Below are 18,573 nucleotides of genomic sequence, written 5' to 3' on the forward strand. Positions count from 1 at the left end.
AAGAAAATATATTCTCTAAAACAAAATTAGTAAAAAGAGTGGCATTATTTGAAATTTTTTGAACTCTCATTGATGTTTGACTTAATGAAAGACAGCTGGATTCCTGTATCAGCTTCTGCAGTCAATCTATTTTGATATGTTGTTTTGGTTGATGTATCTAAAGAAAATCTGCTTCTAACACACACACACACACACACACACACACACACTATGGTAACTATGTAAAGTGATAGATAAGTTAGATCATGGTGATCTTTCCACAATGAATATGTATATCAAAACATCCAGGGGCGCCTGGGTGGCTCAGTCAGTTAAGTGTCTGTCTTCAGCTCTGGTCATGACTCCAGGGTACTGGAATCGAGCCCCACATGGGGCTCCCTGCTCAGTGAGGAGCCTGCTTCTCCCTCTGCCTCTCCCCCCTCCTTGTGCCCACTCTCTCTCTTTGTCAAATGAATAAGTAAAATTTTTTCTAAAAATTAAAAAAATTAAAAAACAACAAAAGCCATCCAGTTGTGCACCTTAAATATATACAATTTTTATATGTTAGTAATATCTCAATAAAGCTGTTTTTAAAAGCTTTTTTTAAAAAAATACTGGTTTCGCATAAACATGTAGTTGGAAAGGGAGGAGTATTTTAAATTTTTAAGACGATTGTGAATATTCTGCTTTGTCAATGAGGCAAAGCTTAGCTAGTGATAGTTTCTTAAAGGGTAATTACAATGAGGGGTTCCTGGCTGACTCAGTCACCAGAGCATGAGATTCTTGATTTCACGGTCGTGAGTTTGAGCCCCACATTGGGCCTAGAGCTTACTTAAAAAAAAAAAAAAAAAAAAAAAGAACAGCTGAATTGCAGCGAGGAATCTGAAATCTTATCAGTGAACTTTTCATACTCTGGTTTCATTAAAATCCACTTGTCAACCTTGCCGTTTAAATGCATCTTTTGCCTATGCCTGGTCTTAAAACATCATGTGCCAAATATTTGGAAAATATTGGTTCACTGAGTTATTTAGATCTTCCAAATGTTGATACATTTCATTATATAATATTTAAAAAATAACATTCCTTAATATAATGACCAATCGCAACGTATTGGGAAGCTGTCGATCTCACAGTGGCAAACACAAAGTTTCCAAAACTCTGATTTGCGCATGAAAGCTTGAATTTTATAATTGGCAACAATTAATGTCAATTTCTTTTCCTTGAAGTGGTAGGCTTAGTTCATGATTTTTCAAGATTGTGTCTGCCAAATACACAAGTCTGGGTAACTATACTTTATCTGTCTTTCAAGTAAAAATGGTGTTGCATGATAAAGGGTCTAAGTTTAGCTCAAATTCAATCAATCACACGAGCCCTTGTCCTCTAGATAACCCTCATGCTTTTCTATGCAGCTGAAGTGCTTTATGCATTTTTCCCATTTTGTCACATGGAACCAGAATATTAAAAAGGCATGTCCTCAAGGTTTGATATTTAATCAAATGAATAATTTTTACTGCTTTATCAAGGATATCCTTAAGCCAATCTGACTTCTTTGTTTTCCAGTGCAAGTGCAGAGTGGTGAAAACCAACTTCGATGACCGCTGGCCTCTCCTGGGGTTACTATGCCTGTTTATGCTAAAGCATCCCCTTGCTTTTGCTCCATCCATGAAATTCCAAACCAGGAAAAGGAAAATAATGTCTTTTATTATAGTGAGAATAGTTTTTGACGTTGTAGTGGCCCTGAGAGTTCTCAGAAACCTCCAAAGTGGCCAATACCTTGAAAATCATAGATCTATTTAAACACTTGATAACTAAGTACCATCGTGTGCTTTTAGGGCCCTAATTTTCATTTGAATTGAGAGTCCTGTTGCACCAAGTAGTGCTATTTTATTTTCAAGAGCTCCCGAGGCTAGGAAGAGGCATGGCACGATGGCCACAGGTTTATACCCAGTGATGGCAGGTTGTGTGAACAGAGATTTTCAAGTACTTTGGATAGAGAGAAAAAGTGACAGAAGACTTGAGTCATTACACAAGACCATAATATGCCAAACGCAGAAGAACCCACATCACTGCAGTCAGTACCATAGTCGGAGTACCGGGCGTGATTTCGTTTTATCAAGATAACATCTTTTAGAGCTAACGACCCCCGACTACTGAAGCAAGACCCTTCTGAGTGCTTTGCCCAGTGCCCTGTGAGTTACGGGATTGTTCGGTCTGGTTGGAGAACAGGCGTTCTTCCTGGCCCTGGGGGAGTTCCACTGTTCTCTCTAATTCTTCCAGATTGTTCCTCCTCCGTTGTCCCCATGTTGTTTCCTCCACGGGTGGGCTTCTCAGTGCTCTGTGAAGACTTGACGGGGACCTCTGTGGATCGCTGGAGTTCTTTCTCTCTGTGGCTCCCTTAGCTGTCATCTGTGCCCTGTGAATTCTACCTGCCTTGGGCTCCCTAAATTTAGTTTTGTCTTCTCAACTTGGGGAGTCTGCTGGGATCCTCCTGTGTTCCTTCTGCCCGTGCTGTGGTCTGGAAACTCTCCCGAGACAATGAGATGGGGTAATCCCAGCGCTCATCTCATTTGTTTCTTGGGTCCTGGGGATTATTGTTCTGTGTTGCTTGAGGTCCACTGTCTTAAAATCCATTGGTTCATATTTTTAGTTGTTTCAGGTGGGCCAGTAAATCCAGTCCCTTAATCCTTCTTGGCTGGAATTGGAAGACCCCAAGTGTTCCACAACTCACCCTCCTGTCAGTACCCATGTATTAACCTGACCCATCCCTAACCCCATAATTTCTGAGCTCATCCCTTTTTTGCAGCCCACACTAGGAAGATCACACTATTAACATGCTGTCTGCAAACTTCTTTCCCTGGAGTACAATTCCAAGTGACCACAGGTGATAGTTTCACCAAATGTTTCCCCACTACAAGGATTGCCAGCTGGCCAGCTTCCAAGAAACCTCCATCGGTTTTCTCCCTGCCTGCCCCTGACCCTCTAAGGGAATGCCAGGTCTTTTCAATTTTTTGTTTGTTTCAATACCAGTCCACTTCCAAATACAAATGTTCATGACAGTCAGAATGGGCTAGTCCACACTATGCTAGCAACAAACCCCAGATGAACAAGAGTTTACTTCTGGCTCACAGTACACATCCTTTGGGTGGGGGGCAGAAGGAAAGGGCCTTCCTCGGGGTCATCGCTCAGCAACCCAGCCCATCTATCTCAACACCTGCTCTCATGGTTGCCCAGCCGGAAGATCGCTTGGCCGAAATTGCTCACTCTTTCATACGTAGAGCCTCCCAGAAGGGTCCTAGTCACTCTGTTCACATTTCGTAGGCTAGGGCAAGATGGATGCCTTCCTTATCCTCCAGAGACACCAGAGACGTGCAGTCCTGCCTGCCACATGCCAGGAAAGAGGGAAATGGGAATACCGTTGACCAATCCTAACGCCGGCTGGCATATTGCACATGCTTGCTCCCTCTTCGATCATCAGTGGTCAGTATGGGACGTGTTAAGTGACAATTCACCCCCTGGCGTATTGAATGAGAAAGTGCTTGTTGCAAACTTCTCCTGAGTTGTCATAATTTATTGTAGATCAAGGGAAACGCCTAACTTCCAAGGCCGTGCAAATCCGGAAAGCATCCTGCTGGGCTGGTGGAGATAACTCAGGCATCTTCCTGCAGTGGGAGAGGAAATGGTGAGCCGGAAACGGCCGTGGTGCTGGGCTTAGTTCCTGCAGAGGCCTTCTCCGACACTGGCTCTGCCACGTACTGGCTGTGTGACCTTGAATAAGTCCTGTCGTCTCGGTAGCCCTTAGCTCTCTCCCCTCTAAAAGGAGGATAATGTGAGTGGAAATTTCTAGAACAGTGGCTGGCTTGTTCCCTTCCCGCTGGCTGGGAAACATCTCTGTCCTGGACCGGAGCCTGGAGCTGATTCACAGGCTCTATCAGCACGATTCTCAGTCCTAGGCCAGGTCAACGAGCTGTTTATCTTGGTGTCTGAGACCATTCCTGACATCGCAGACACACAGAGACTGAAAGCATCCAAGGGCTGGTGGATCCCCACCCCCACCTTTCCACCCCAGAGCCTTATGGGAGTGACTAAAAATGCAACTGGAAGGCCAGCAAGGCCAGTTTCCCAGAGGTGGAGTCCGTGGTTCCCATGGAGACTTTCCGCCCTGCTTCCAAGGAGCCTTCCCTTGTACTGACTCTTGACTCTGCCTGCCTTCCAACTCCTGTCCCTGTCTCTGAGCTCAGGACGTCCATCCCTCTTCCCCGGGACAACTGTGGGATCTCCCCCTCAGTCCCACCCCAGCCTCTCCCCAACCCTCCACAGCCATCCAGCTTGTGTTGCCAACCCAGGGTTCCCGCTCTGCCTTTGCCTTCTCCTTCAGCGGCCGTCCAGGTGAGGGGACAAAGCGCCCCTGCAACTCCGAGTCCTTTCCCTTCCCTCTCCCTGACCCTCTACCTGAAGAGCCAGCCCACCAACGAGTTATCTGCTCTCCCCCTGCAATATCCTTCCCACCCCTTCCTCTGCCTGTCTGTGGGGCTCCCCAGCCCCCACCCTGCCCACCCTGCCAGCCCAGCCAGGAGCTTACAGCCCCCACTGGGGACAGCCACCTGTGGAGGGAATTGGTTAAGAGCAGAGGTGGGGTCCACACCCTGGGTCTACCCTTCCTGAGCAAGCGGCTGGACCACTGCGTGACTCAGTTTCCCCATCTGTAGAAGGTAGATAATGATGGTGCCTTCCTCGGAAGATTACTGGGAAGAGTAATTGAGAGAGAGCACGGAAAGACATGCAGTGTGTGGGCGTGGGCGTGTGTCACTTGTGATCCGCACGCTAGTTATCATTGAATCCACCAGCTGACCCGTCCCCCAGGCACTCACGTGCTGAGCCCCTCATGACGGCCAGGCTCTGAGCTCGCTGCTGGGGACACACACAGACCCCCAGGACTCAGGCCATGCCCCTCGAGAAGCCCTCTTTTAAGTAGGGGAGGGAACCAGGGAAACAAATGACTAGACACGGTGTGACGTATGTGTACAGAGCTGTGTCCAGGCCACAGTAACAGAGAGCAGGAGGGGTCCTTCCACCTGGACAACATGAGAGACCTCTTGTGGGGATTGAGGGAGTCTGATATATGGAACTTACGATGCCTGACACATAGCGGGTTATTCAGTCAGGGAGGAAGGCCCGGAGAAGTGAAAACCTCTAGGCCTGGAAGCCTTAGCAGGTTCCCACCTAACTTTTCAGTCTGGGGGGGTCAAGTCACTTGTTTCCACTTTTTCATTGTTTCATTGTGAAATATTTATGGTTCTAAGTGTTACGTCGGGTTTGCCTGACTCCCAAGTTTGTGGCCTGCCTACCCTCCCCACCTGCACCCCTGACACACATAAGGTAGTAAATTCAGTCCTTTGAACATGACTAGAATAGGGTAAAACTGCAAGCTGGTGTGGGGAAGGCTCCTCTCTGTATTGTAAAGTTCTTGAGATGGAACGCCTTGGGGGCTCAGTCGGTTAAGTGTCTGACACTTGATTTCAGCTCAGGTCACGATCTCGGGGTCCTGGGATTGAGCCCTGGCTCCCCTCTCAGAGGGGAATCTGCCCCTCCCCCTGCTCATGTTCTCTCTCTCTTTCATAAATAAACAAATCATTAAAAAAACAATAAAAATAAAAAAATAAAGTTCTTGAGCTAGAAGTTGGTGTTTCCCCACTGGCCTTTCCCACCATCCCCAAAGCTCCCTGAGATGAAGGCTTAGTGCTCCTGACCAGGCTTGTGCCCTCCTCCCTTTGGAACCTGCTGGAACAGGGTAAGGAGGTAGTGATACTGGGGGAGGGGAACAGAGCAACAGCCAGGGCCTCATTCGAAGGAGGCAAAGAGACTTTCCCGCCCTTGGGCTCTGGCCCAAACATTCCTTTCACAGGAAAGAGACATCCTCTCCATCCAGTTCAGTAGGGTAAAGAGCCAAGGTAAATGAGGCCTGTCTGGGAGGCTGTGGACATCCCATGAGGGTGGCAGGAGCCGAGGTCTCCTCCCCAGCTCGGTTCCAGACGTCCCCAGGCCTCAGCCCCAAGGCTGTGGTTAGGAAAGCGGTGCCTGGCCGTGCGGGGGCTCAGAAAGTCTGTCAGGGTCAGTGGCCACCCAGAGATTTGGCATCCCCTCCAACAAGGTCTCACTTCCTCAGCACAGGGTCTCCCACACCCCCGGCCTCGGTCCCCTTTCCTGCCAACTCATGTCACTCATTTTCCAGTGCACGATGCCAACAGCAAATTGTTCGTGCCGCCCTCCATTTCCCTGGGGCAGATCATGGACTTGACGCTCTTTTCTGAATACAGAGCCATTCTCTTGTTGATTGTCCCTTATTTTCCAGTCCTCTCCCACTCCGCATTTCCTGCCAGGAGGTTGGCCGCACCAGGAACTGTGGCATTCATCTTGCAGATGAAGAAACCCATCTCAGAGACATTGAGCTGTTTGCTTCAAGACCTCCCAGGACTTGGCTTTGAGATTTTGCCACCCATTTGCAATTTTCCCCTTTCCTCCCTTGTCCGACACCCTGTACTGATTTGGGTTGTATGTAGAAGGAGTTTCCATAGATCAAACCCGGCTCAGCTCCCCGCCAGGACTTCCCGTGTTTCCAGGGACCTAGAGGAGTTCTGTCAAGATGGGAACAATCAACCATCCCCAGCGCAGACTCCCTGGCTGCTATGTGGTGGTTTCCCAAGCTGGGTTTTGGTAATTTTAGAGCTTGGGGTATTTAGATGGGCCCCCAGGAGCCCTTGCTGCCCCCACCGTGGCTGTCTTCAGGGACTGGGGCGTGCATTTTCTTCCTCCCCTGCAGACTGCCTGCTTCTGATCCAGGGCCTGGTGCTTAATAATTATTGAATGAATGATTGAAAGAGTGAACAAATGGATGTTGCCTTGTTTTGTCCTTGATCTAGACTTGTTCCTGCCCCTTTCTGGTGTTATGCCTTCCACCGACCTTGGCCTTGACCTCAGCTGTCCACTCTATCACCTAGTCCTTTATGCTGGGACCAAAAAAAGCTATAAAATATGAGCTAATATTTCCGACAACCACTCAGGATAGCTTCTTCCTTTCTTGCTGGATCACATCTTCTTTATCTGATAGATTTGAAAAAGGAATTAATTTATAACCTGCCTTATTCCAAAAAAGACTCAAATCACTTCATAAGCTTAAATACAAAACAAAATGAAGTAAATTATAAACCAGATGTCCAACTTACAGCAAAGGGAAAGTAATGGTAGAAAGAAAGATAGACAGACAGACAGAAAGAAAGAAAGAAATATTGAAAATGAGATATGGTTGAACTGGATGTTTTGTTGCTTTTTTTTTTTTTAGTTTAAATAAACTGAATTTTAAAAATATCAAATTGTCTCCATGTTACTTCCTAGGACAAAGCTTAAGCCCATCTACAGTCATACAAAAATATCTAGCACCCAAACAAGGTAAAATTCAGAATATCTGGAATCCAGTGAAAAACTAACAGGCATGCAAAGAAGCAGGAAAATATGACCCATAATGAGAAGAAAGACCAGTCAATAGAAACAGATCCAGAAATGACACAGGCGATAAATATAGCAGACAAGGACAGTAGAAGAGTTATTATATCTGTATTCCGTATGTTCAAGATGGCAAAGAAAAAACCAAGTATGTTAAGTAGAGATGTGGAAGGTACAAAAAGGGACAAACCAGACTTCTTTTTATTTTTTTTAAGATTATATTATTTATTTATTTATTTATTTATTTAGGGGAGAGAAAGAGAGGCAGAGGAAGAGAGGGAGAGAGAGAATCCCAAGCCGACTTCACGCTGACGGGGGAGCCTGGGGCAGGGCTTGATCTCACCACCCTGAGATAATGACCTGAGCCTAAACCAAGAGTCAGCTGCTTAATCTACTGGGTCAGCCAGGTGCCCCAGGGACAAACAAAACTTCTAAAGATGAAAAATACACTCAATGGGATTAACAGCAGACTAGATACTGCAGAAGAAAAGGACTTGTGAATTTACAAGTCATAATAATAGAAAACATAATAATAATGCCTTTATAAGGCATAATAATAGAAACTGAATGAATGGAGAATAAAAGACAAAATAAATGAACAGACCCTCAGTGATCTGTAAGGCAGCCCCAGCAGCCTTCTGTACATGTAACTAGAAGCCCCATATGTCCCATATAGACATATGTCCTTTGCATAATATTATTGTTTTTAATCCCCAGAGCCATGTACTATGAAACATTACATTCAGTCACCTGTTGTTTTCAGCGTAACCGTATGTTTCTGAGATCAGTCCATGTTGATACATAAATCTGATTCTTTTCATTTCTGTACATTATTCCATAGGATAAGTATACATTTTATTTATCTATTCTTCTGTTAATGGACATGCAAATTAGCCAATGTTTATTCTATTGAAATCAAAGCTGCAGAGAACATATTTGTGGTGGCGTGTTGTTAAATGTTTAACCATCAGCTCTCAAAAAAAAAAATAATAATAATAAGGAGAGAGAGGGAGAGAGCCCTGCTTTGTAATGTTTGTTAATTTACATGTTGTAAATACTCTGACTGCAACCGAATTCAGACTAGTGGCGTGATGGCATCGAACACAGAGTTGGGGGGAACTGTACATCCTGGGGTCCTGCGAGCTGGTATGAGTTGGCTGCAGGACACCACCATGTACATACCTCCTTGCGCGTCTGTGTGAACGTTTCCCTAGCAATATATCTCAGGACGAACCTGCAGTGGGCATGCTCTAATTTACCACTGACTGCCCAGTTGCTCACCGACGTGGCCTTCCTAGTTTTTACACTTTCCAGCCGCCAATGACAGTATTCATGCCTCGCCTTCTCCACCGGGCTCAGTACCTTCCAACTTACATTTCTGCCACTGTGATGAATGAGAGACATTCCAACCAGTGAGGCTGAACAGCTTTTCATGTGTTTATTGGTGACTTGGATGTCCCTGTCTGCAAAATGCCTTTCATATTCTTACCCATTTTCTTTTTTCCTTTTTTTAAAAAATATTTTATTCATTCATTTGACACAGAGAGAGAGATCACAAGTAGGCAGAGAGGCAGACAGAGAGAGAGAGGAGGAAGCCGGCTCCCTGCTGAGCAGAGAGCCCAATGTGGGGCTCGATCCCAGGACCCTGAGATCATGACCTGAGCCAAAGGCAGAGGCTCAACCCACTGAGCCACCCAGGTGCCCCTCTTAGCCCATTTTCATCCCTAATTATTTATCTTTTTCTTAATGACGGCCGGGAGTTCTTCCTATAGCATATCCTAATCCCCTGTTTGTTATATGTGAATGGCAAATATTTTCAGTCTGCCTTACTAATCTTTCCTTTATTGGTTTATGCTTTTAGTCATTTGTTTAAGAAATTCTTCCTCTCCTGCAAATCATAAAGACATTCTCCTCCATGCTTCCTTTTTACAAATCATCTTTTTGTCTTGTTACATGAGCAATATGAATTCTTTGCAAAAAAATTAGAAAATACACAAAATCCAGGAGAAGAAAAATCACTTATAAACCTACTACCCAGAAATAACCACTTTCAGTATGTTGGTCTGGGATATATATACATCAGATATATATACATAGGTCTGTCCCTGTGATGTCACCCCACCCAGGGCACCTTGCTCTGGGCAGTGTGAAGCCCCCTGAGAGTTTGGTTGCACTCTTTAATCTGTCAATCTTCCTTTCTAGCATTTTTTAAAAAAATCTGGACCTCCCATGCTTGAGTTTTGGTCTTTTTTTAAGTAGGTTTGTTGTTGGTTAGCAGGTTGTTTCAATGTGCCTGCCCTCGTGGCAGCAAGGCCTCCAGCTGTGGGGGACAAGGACTTCCAGTTCCTTCATTCTGTTCCCATTCTGGCCCTTGGCCAGCCTCCAGCTGAACAAGCTCTGCCCTTCTTGGGGCAGAGGGCGGGGGTGACAGGGTCACCGGGAGGAGGGAAGGGGAAAAGCCCTGAGCTGACAATCGGGCCACTACTGTGGAATTTCTGGGGACAAGTCGGGGCAGGTGACTTAGCTTCTCTCAGTCTTGGTCAGGTCCCTGCTCCCTGCTTCCTGGGGGGGCTGGGGCAGGGGCAGACTGCACTTGTTAGGTTTTCCGCACCTGAGAGCAGGTAGAGTCGGCCAGGAGGTGGATAGGAGAGCTGCCAGACCTGGGTGTGCTTGGAGCTGGGAGTTCTCTATGAAGAACACTGCTTGCCTCAGGTAGATTTAAGCTACTTCTTTCTTGCCAGCATGAAAATGCAGAGTTGCTCAGACAAGCCCCAAATGAGCTTGTCCTCCAAAGTGCCTTCTTGTTGATTTAGGTTCCTTCCCAACTTTGTCACTGACTTGCCCAGAGGCTTTGGCAAGTCACTCCACCTGGGCCTAGGACCCCTTCTGGAAACTCCCCTTCAGGGGAAGTAGGTAGTGATGTGAGGAGCAGCATTGATTTTCTTCCACCCCTGGGCGACTTATGCAAATTATTTAATCTTTCTGAAGCTTAGTTTCATAATCTATAAACTGGAACCTGATAGTACCAAATAATTTATTGATGCAGGCAAGGTAAGGCTCAACATGTCCATTTTAGTATAAAGACAGAATTCTAGGATTCCAGGGTCGCCCAAGAAGGGATGGGTGTCATACCCAGAAGGGCCAGCAGGTGGTGCTGTCTCAGAGCAAATCTCCCAGCGGCTGGTGAGAAGGTTTTCTCCAGCAAGTGGGGAGGTCCCTTTGGAGCCAGAGTACATTGTGATTGAAGGGGCTCTGGAAAGTCCAGCGCCCTCATCTTCCAGAGACGGGCTCTGAAGCTAAAGAGAGCATGCCGCTGTAGTCACAACAACCAGAGCTCCACCCCAGGACCCGTGTGGCCAGAGGGAGCCTCCTTACTCTCTTCCCACCTCCAGTCTCCCTGCCACCTACGGGCCACCCCTGGCCCTCCGCAGAGGTGTGGTAGAACCTGCTGGAGAGGTTGGGATGACTGGCTTCCCCAAGCCTTGCTGGGTGTCTGTCTGGGTGGGGAAGTGATGTCTGACTCTCCAGGGGAGGAGGACCCAGGCTGCCCGACCCTTGGATGACCCTGCACAGAATTCCCCACTCAGCCTTTCTCAAGGGTCCTTGGCCAATGGTGGGTGGAGAGGGGTGCAGCTTGGAGAAACTGCAGCATGACCTGAAGGAGGCAGCTCAGAGGGCACAGAGCTTGGGTGCCCTCTGCCCTCCAGGGACCCCTTCCTTGTGAGTGCCTGATCCTTAGCCCAAGCAAGCAAGTATCTCACTCTCAGGGTCTGGGAGCTGAGAAACCCAGCAGATGACCCTCAGGGGCTCTCCCTGCAGGCTCAAGGCACAACCTAGCACTAAAGGTGGCTCATCTCCCTTTGGAGACCTTAGCCCCAGGTCCCCTCATGGGCTGTGCACATGGCAGCAAGCTCTTGCTTACAGAGATAACTTCTCCCCAGCTCTGCCTCCCCAGTCTCTTTGTCTCCCCCTACTGCATCCCCTAACAGACCTTGACCTGCCACCCCATTCCCTCTGAAGTTCTTGCCTCATCTCCAGGCAGCCCAGACTCCTAGAGCCCCTAGGAGGGATGCTGAGTGGCTAAGCCCTTGGAACCAGGGAGCCAGGGCCCTCACAGGAGGAATGGAGGCCTGGGCCATTTCCATTTCTTCAGACCATGGTCTATTTGAAAAATGAAGAGTGGCAACGAGAGTTACAAAGACTGAAGCTTATTTTAAATACTTACCATTCCAGATGAACAGTTTCTACTTTTAAAACATGACAGGGACTAAAACTTCTCTGGTATGACATCTAGATTTGGGGCCCTTCGTGAATGTAAGGCCCAGAGCCAAGTGGCTCCCTTTCCTTCTCCCTCCCATAGACCTAGACGGGCTGCTGTGGACTTGGGTAGGTCAGGGGAGGGGAGAGCGGTGCAAAGACCTGGCTGGAATGTGGGGCTTGGGGTCCGCTCCATCTCTGGAGGTTCTGGAATCATAGAATGTCAGGCCCAGAAAGGGCCTTGGGGATTCAGTGGCTTAAACTCTTCTCTTATAGGTGGAAAAACTGAGACCCAAGGATAAGTCCCTTCCTCAAAACACTCGACAAGTGAGAAATGGATCCAGGCCATGACACCAAGTCTCCTGACTCCCAGGCTAGTGTTCTCCCTGCTTCATTTTAGTAAAAAGAGAAAAGGAAAAACACCTAGGAAAGACTGAGGCTGAAACGCCCTCTATTCACCTCTCCTCCCCTAGGCAGTCTCAGCCCACCTTTCTCCCAACGTCACCAATTCCAGAACCCCGAGCTCTTCAATCACAAAACCATCCCCTTTCCTCTCCTACCCTTGGTATTTGGACACAGAGGGAATCTGGTTCCATCTCAACACTGGAGCAATCTAGAAAGGGCAAGAAGATCCCAAGGGGCAGAAATGGCCATAAGAGGGATGGGGGAGGTGGGCCTCGTTGCTAGGCAACCAGCTTCATCTGTTGCCTCGGTGACAGCCCCATCAGAGGGAGGCTGTGTGCGAGTGCGTGCCTGTGAGTTTCCAGGCTTCTCAACACCAGCTGGTTGGAACCACGTCCTCCCCCATGGCAGACTCCCTCATGCACATATTGAGCCCCCCCCAACACGAATAAGACACTGTCCTGCCTCATTTTCTGCCTGCTGCCCCCTGCTCATCACAGAGTCTCCTGCTTCAGCCACCCCAAATTGTCAGCAGCATAAATTACAACAGCATCTTTGATCTTGCCTCTAGACCTCGTTCAAGCAGTTCTCCCCACCTAGTGGCCTGCTGGGCCACTGCCTTGTGGGAGCAGAGAGGGGTGGGGAAGAGGGATGCTTGCTACTCCCTCCCAAGGACGCTTGGCGGTTGCAGAGGTTGCCTGTGGCTGGGTCCCCTGCCGTCAACCTTCAGGGACCGAAGAAGCCAGACAGGTAGCCCTTCATACACTTCACAGACATCCAGTGAGGGCTGCCTACATGCCAGGCACTGTGCCAGGCCCGGGAGCCCAGGAGCTCAGCCTCACAAGGGAATCAGACAAGGAAACAGAGTCATACAGGTGGGTGTCCTTATAAAGAAGAGACCTCAGGGAGCTTGTGGGCACAAAGAAAGGCATCTCATCCATGGCTGTGGGAGAGGGGGCTGTGGTAGGCTGAGTCAGCGCCCTCCCCCCAACCCGAGAGACATCCATGTTCTAAATCTCAGAACCTGAGAATGTTACCTGGTATTGCAAATGTTTATGGATGTGGTTAAATTAAGGATCGTGGGATGGGGAGATTGTCCTGGATTATCTGGGTGGGCCCAATGTAATCACGATGGTCCTTATGGGCGGGAGGCAGGAGCATGAGAGGCTGGAGTGATGGGAGGCAAGGAAGGCAGGTGGTCTCAGAAGCCGAAAAAAGCAAAGATCAGAGTCACCACTGAGCCCTCTGGAGGGAATCAAGCCCTGCTGACACCTTGAATTTAGTCCCCTGAGACTCCTGTTGGACTCCCGACCTCCAGAACTAGAGAAGAGTAAGGACCGGGAGCAAGTGTACTCTTAAGCACAGTCTCATCTGGGCTCTGCTGAGAGCTTCATGCAAAGCCAAACCCTCAGGAGGCCTGGAGACGGCTATTGGGAGGCCCAGGACACCCACCTGGAGACGCTGTACCTGCCAGAGCCTGAACAGACCTTGCCTCCTCCTTCAGGCAGCCCTCCAGCCCTGGCCCCTTCCTCTTCATAGACCTAGTAAAAGAAACCTATCAGTTCTAAGACCCTACGATTGCCATTCGTTGGGCTGGGGCATTTGGCTCCATTCCTGGCCTTTCGCCGCCTTCATTCAAAATTCCCTAATAAAACACAGGTGGAATTAGCCCTGGTCTTGGCAAGCGGTGGGCTGTGGCATTGCTGATGTTCCCTGCTGTCAACGAGAGTTGGGGGCTACAGTGGCCCCTCTGCACCCTGCATGACCCCGGTCTCGGGTTAGGGCCTATGAAGTCTCCATCTGCTAATGACTAGGAAATGATGGAAAAAGATGCTCACCTTTATGAGAAATCAAAGAATGGTTACTCAGTTACTCTCAGAGCTCAAGGTGGCCAGGTTGACTGAGACATTGCGGGAGTGACGTGCTGTGTTCGGAAAGCAGTTTTGGAAACCGTAGCTTGAAAAATGCTTGTTTGCTTTTACTCAGTAATTTCCCTTCTGGGAACGGGTCCTAAGGAAATAAGCCGAGATGTGGGGGAAAAGACTTATGTACAGAGCTGTATCTTGTGGCCATGTTATCATGGCGGAAATGAAAACAATCTAATGAACAACAGGGCAATGGCTATGGAATTCATGGTCCCTGGTAAGAAAATACGAGGCCTTAGAAAAAGATGTTTAAAAAAAAAAAAAAACCTTAATGATATGGGAAAATACACATAATATAAAATATTTACATCATGCACAACTGTCTTAATGGTATAAACAACTCCACCAAGGAAATTGCAAAGAAAGAAATTTGAAAGCACTGTGCTGAAGTAAAACATTGATTAGTTATAAATGCTGGGGCGCCTGGGTGGCTCAGTCAGTTAAGCGTCTGCCTTCAGCTCGGGTCATTATCCCAGGCCCGGGATCAAGTCCCCCATCAGCGGAAAGGGCTCCTTGCTCAGCCGGGAGTCTGCTTCTCCCTCTCCCTCTGCCCTTCCCCCCTGCTCATGTTCTCACTGACTCTACTCGCTCTCTCTCTCTCTCTCTCTCTTTCGCCAGTAAATAAATTAAAAATCTTCTAAAAAAAAAAAATACAAATGTTGGTGGGGCCCCCGGCTGGCTTGGTAGGGAGAGCATGGGACCCTTGATCTCAGGGTCGTGAATTTGAGCCCTGTGTTGTGGATAAAGTTTACTTTAAAAATTTCACTAATTAAAAACATTTTTAAATAATAAAGAAGCCTTCTGCTTCTCCGAGGCCTCCCTCCTGGGCCTGGGGCCCAGACCACTGCACACCCCACCCTGCTCCACGGTGGGGAGGTGGGGGGCACTTGGTGAGGGAGGCCCCTTCCCACACTGCCCAGCCTCAGGCAGGCCAAGCTGTCCCTCTTCACGGGTACCTGCCCTCTTTGTCACTAAAGACGTTCTGTCAGCAAGGCCCTGTGGTGTGGCCTGTGTTCCTGGGAGCAGTCTGTGGCTTCCCCAGGAGCTGGCAGAACAAATTTGTTGGCAGATGGGGGGGGTGAGAGGCTAGCTGCCTCTTCCCCACCCGCCCCGGGGTCGTGGTCCTCGCAGCCTGTCCCCCGCTGGTGCTCCAGCAAGGCCCTGCTCCTCACTTTCTGCTCCCCTTCCTGGGCCAGCTGCTGGACCCCTAAGCCCCTGAGTCCACGGCATGCAAACCTGCGCCCTCCGACCCGCCTGCCTCCTCCTGGGGTACTGGGAGGGTCAGCGCGCAAGACACCCAGGGACATGGCCTCCATGCTGGGTGACTTCAGACACCCAGGGGCACTAATTCCTCCAGCCCAGGTGGCCAGGAAGTCAGAGCCAGTAGGGGCTGGGTCCTCCCATCTGGAACCACAGCAGGTGGCTCTCCACAAACGGCTTTTTCCGCTCCCCCAGAAACTAGAGCCGGTTCTAGGCCAGGCTCCCCCCTTTCTGATAATGAGCAAACAGAGGGGCTGGGAGAACAAACAAGCTTCCTGCTGAAGGTAACCCAGCCCTCTGAGTCAGAACTCACAGCCCTACCTCCCCTGTCAGGGCTCTCCTCTCCCCCGGGGGGAGGGGCGGCCAGTGGACAGGGCAGGCAGCGGCAGCCCAGGGTGCTGGGACTCACCGACCTCTCACCTGGGTTCCCCTCCCGCGTCTGAGCTCAGGAATCTGCATGCACAATGTCGGGAGAGGGGCCCAGATTCCCCCGTGGTACTGGTAGGTTCTTGTTTTCCGTCTTGAAATTTGTATGATATTCCAACCTCACAGATGAGAAGAGAAGGACTTTGCTCCCAGCTGATGGGTTCCCCAACTCCGCGAAGTCAGGCAGCTGCAACACGGCCCCCTCCTCTCTCCGATGCTCCTGTGATGACATGTGGCAGAGTCTGGAAGGAGGGGAGCAGGGGCTGGGTTCCCTCACGAGAATCTGTGCTGAGGGTCAGGGGTCAAGGTCCATCCATCATGTCAGTCTCAAGGTCACAGAGCAACATCTGGCCCTCGCTCCTTGACCTGGGCATGTTAGGATCAGAAGGGGCCAAGGTTGGTACGGAGGAGGGCAGGTTCCAAAGAGGAGAGAAGAGAAGACCCATCTGCCCCTGTTCCCTGGTAGCTCCTGGCTGGGGCCCCAAAAGATGAGAGGAGGTTCAGGGGCCAAAAAGGAGAGAAGTTCAGAAGAAGGGAAACCTACTCATTTTTACCATATTCCCACAATGCTTACTAGTAATAGGGATGCATGGCAGGAGGAAAGATGGGGTGACAAATGCGGAGGCCCCTGGGGGAAAGAGCAGAACACTCGCCTCCTGATTGCCACAGGGAACCAAGCTGGCGGGGCTCGCCCAGGCTTGCTGTCTGCGGCGGGGGTCATTGCTGGGAGGCGTGTCTCCCCTTTCCCAGACTAAGCACTGTCCCCCAACCTTGCCCTTCCATACTCAATGGGTTGTTACCTTTTGTGATGTAAACATAAGTATAGAGAGGAGCTGGCCTTGAATCTGGAAGGCTGTCCTGCTCACAAAGCCTGCAGATGGAAGTTTTATAAAGCCCAGACCTGCATGGCTCAGGCCAGAGATGTTGAGGTCCAACAGACCCCCAAGGGCCACCGCCAAGAGCCAAAGTGTTTTGCGCGTGGAGCAAGGCCATTTGGTCTTTATTTCCATGAGACCGTGTTCATTTGGCAGATAGATCTGCCACCACGTTGGGGAGGAGTCCCTTTGGTTTTTACGAGGGGTCTTCTCCCCCACCCAGAATCACACTGAACGGGCTGCCCAAATGCTCACCGTCCAAGCCCATGTGACCCTTGGCTTGACCAACCTCCCAGAGACCTGACTACTTCCCGGAGCCCGCTTGTGGGATCCGTGGGCCTCCTCCCTGTTTCTCAGGATCTGTCCCCCGCAGACCTTTCTCAAGGACTCTTGGCATCCAAGTCAGGCATCCAGCTTTTGGAAGCTCTTGGAAATAAACAAATGAGTCTTGTTGGCTGTGAACGTCCCCAGGGAAGGGAAAGCAAAGCTTGGCTCCCTCACAGAAGGGAGATGACAGGGACATGGGGCTCCACACAGGATCTGTCCCACTTATGTGCTCACCAGGGCTTCGAAGGGGACACGTAGGGAATTACAATATGGAGTTCGATCTGCAGTGGACCCCTGGGAGGGTTGCAGACAAGGAAGCTGAACCTCTGGGTGGGTCCAACTGAGGTTGTATATCTGGAAAATGTCAGAGCAGGGAGGGGAACCCAGAACTGTGCTTTGCACGCCCAGCTTTTCAGAAATAAGGCAACTTCACACCATAGCAGCATCTTCTCCGAGGGCTTACTGGAAGCCAGCCGCTGGTCTGAGTGCCTCACATGTAACCCTGGGAGGCGGATACCTTTGTTTTCATGATCACTTGTAAGCATAGAGAGGATAGGGGAATGTCCAAGGTCACAGAGCTGGTGGGTGGCAAAGCCGGGGCTTGAGCCTGGGCCATCTGCCCCCCGAGTCTGCACTTGGAACTGCACTGCGAACTTGGAAACAAACAAATGAGTCTTTGGACTGGGGTGCAGGGGTGTGGGGGGGGGGGGCTGGCGGTGGTCCCAGGCAGCTCAATAGGTACTTGGGGGCACCTCCCAGAAGGGGATGGCAGGGAGCGTAGAGGAAGCACAGGGCCTCCCACAGGGGCCAGTGAGTGTGCTGGGGCTGGCAACGGCCTAGGGGAGGGCACGGGCAAGCGGGAGAAGCTGACAGGTGAGGCTGGCCTGATCTGCTTTGGGGATCCACCCAAGGGGTTGGTGGGGACCCACCCCATGCATAATGCCTCCCTCGGCTAACCCCAGCCTCTCTGGAAGCTGGCTCCTGCTTCCACTGCCTGGCAGGCCCAGGGGTTCTGTTGCAACTCCAGATGTCTGGGAAGGTTGGGGGGTGGGGAGGAGAAAGCAACTGCCTTCCCCCAGAATCCAGACAGGATGTGGTCTGCAAGAAGAAAGGAGAAGGAGGCTATGGGGCCACAGCCCCACTACTAGCTCCTTGCTGGGGGCTGTAGGAGAGGTAGGTGTGAGGAGCTGGATAGACCTTGGGGCAGAACCAGACTTACCTTGACTTGCTGTGTGACATTGGTCCAGTTAACTCCCCTCTCTGAGCCTCAGGTCCCTCATCTCTGGGTCCTGTGGGGAGTAAAATGAGATAACGATGAGGAAGTGGCCCAGACAGGCCATGCAGTGAGCACATTTCTCATCCATGGACAATTGCAGAACCGTTCGGTGGTATGAGAAAAAGTATATACACTGGAGGTCAGTGTGGCTTAGGAAAATGAAGACCTGTCCCCCTTCTTACATTTTGAAAGCATGGATTGAACTTTGCTTCCTGAGTGGTGGCCTGATGAGGTCAGTGGAAAGACAAGCCTCCAGAAAGGGCCAGCTCTCCTGACATCTTGACTTCAGCTCAGGGAGGCTGATTTTGGACTTAGGACTTGCTCTAAGAGAACAACCGTGTGCTGTTGT

Source organism: Enhydra lutris, unplaced genomic scaffold, assembly GCF_002288905.1.
Source record: "Enhydra lutris kenyoni isolate GAN:26980312 unplaced genomic scaffold, ASM228890v2 scaffoldscaffold31, whole genome shotgun sequence".
In the NCBI taxonomy this organism is placed as follows: Eukaryota; Metazoa; Chordata; class Mammalia; order Carnivora; family Mustelidae; genus Enhydra; species Enhydra lutris.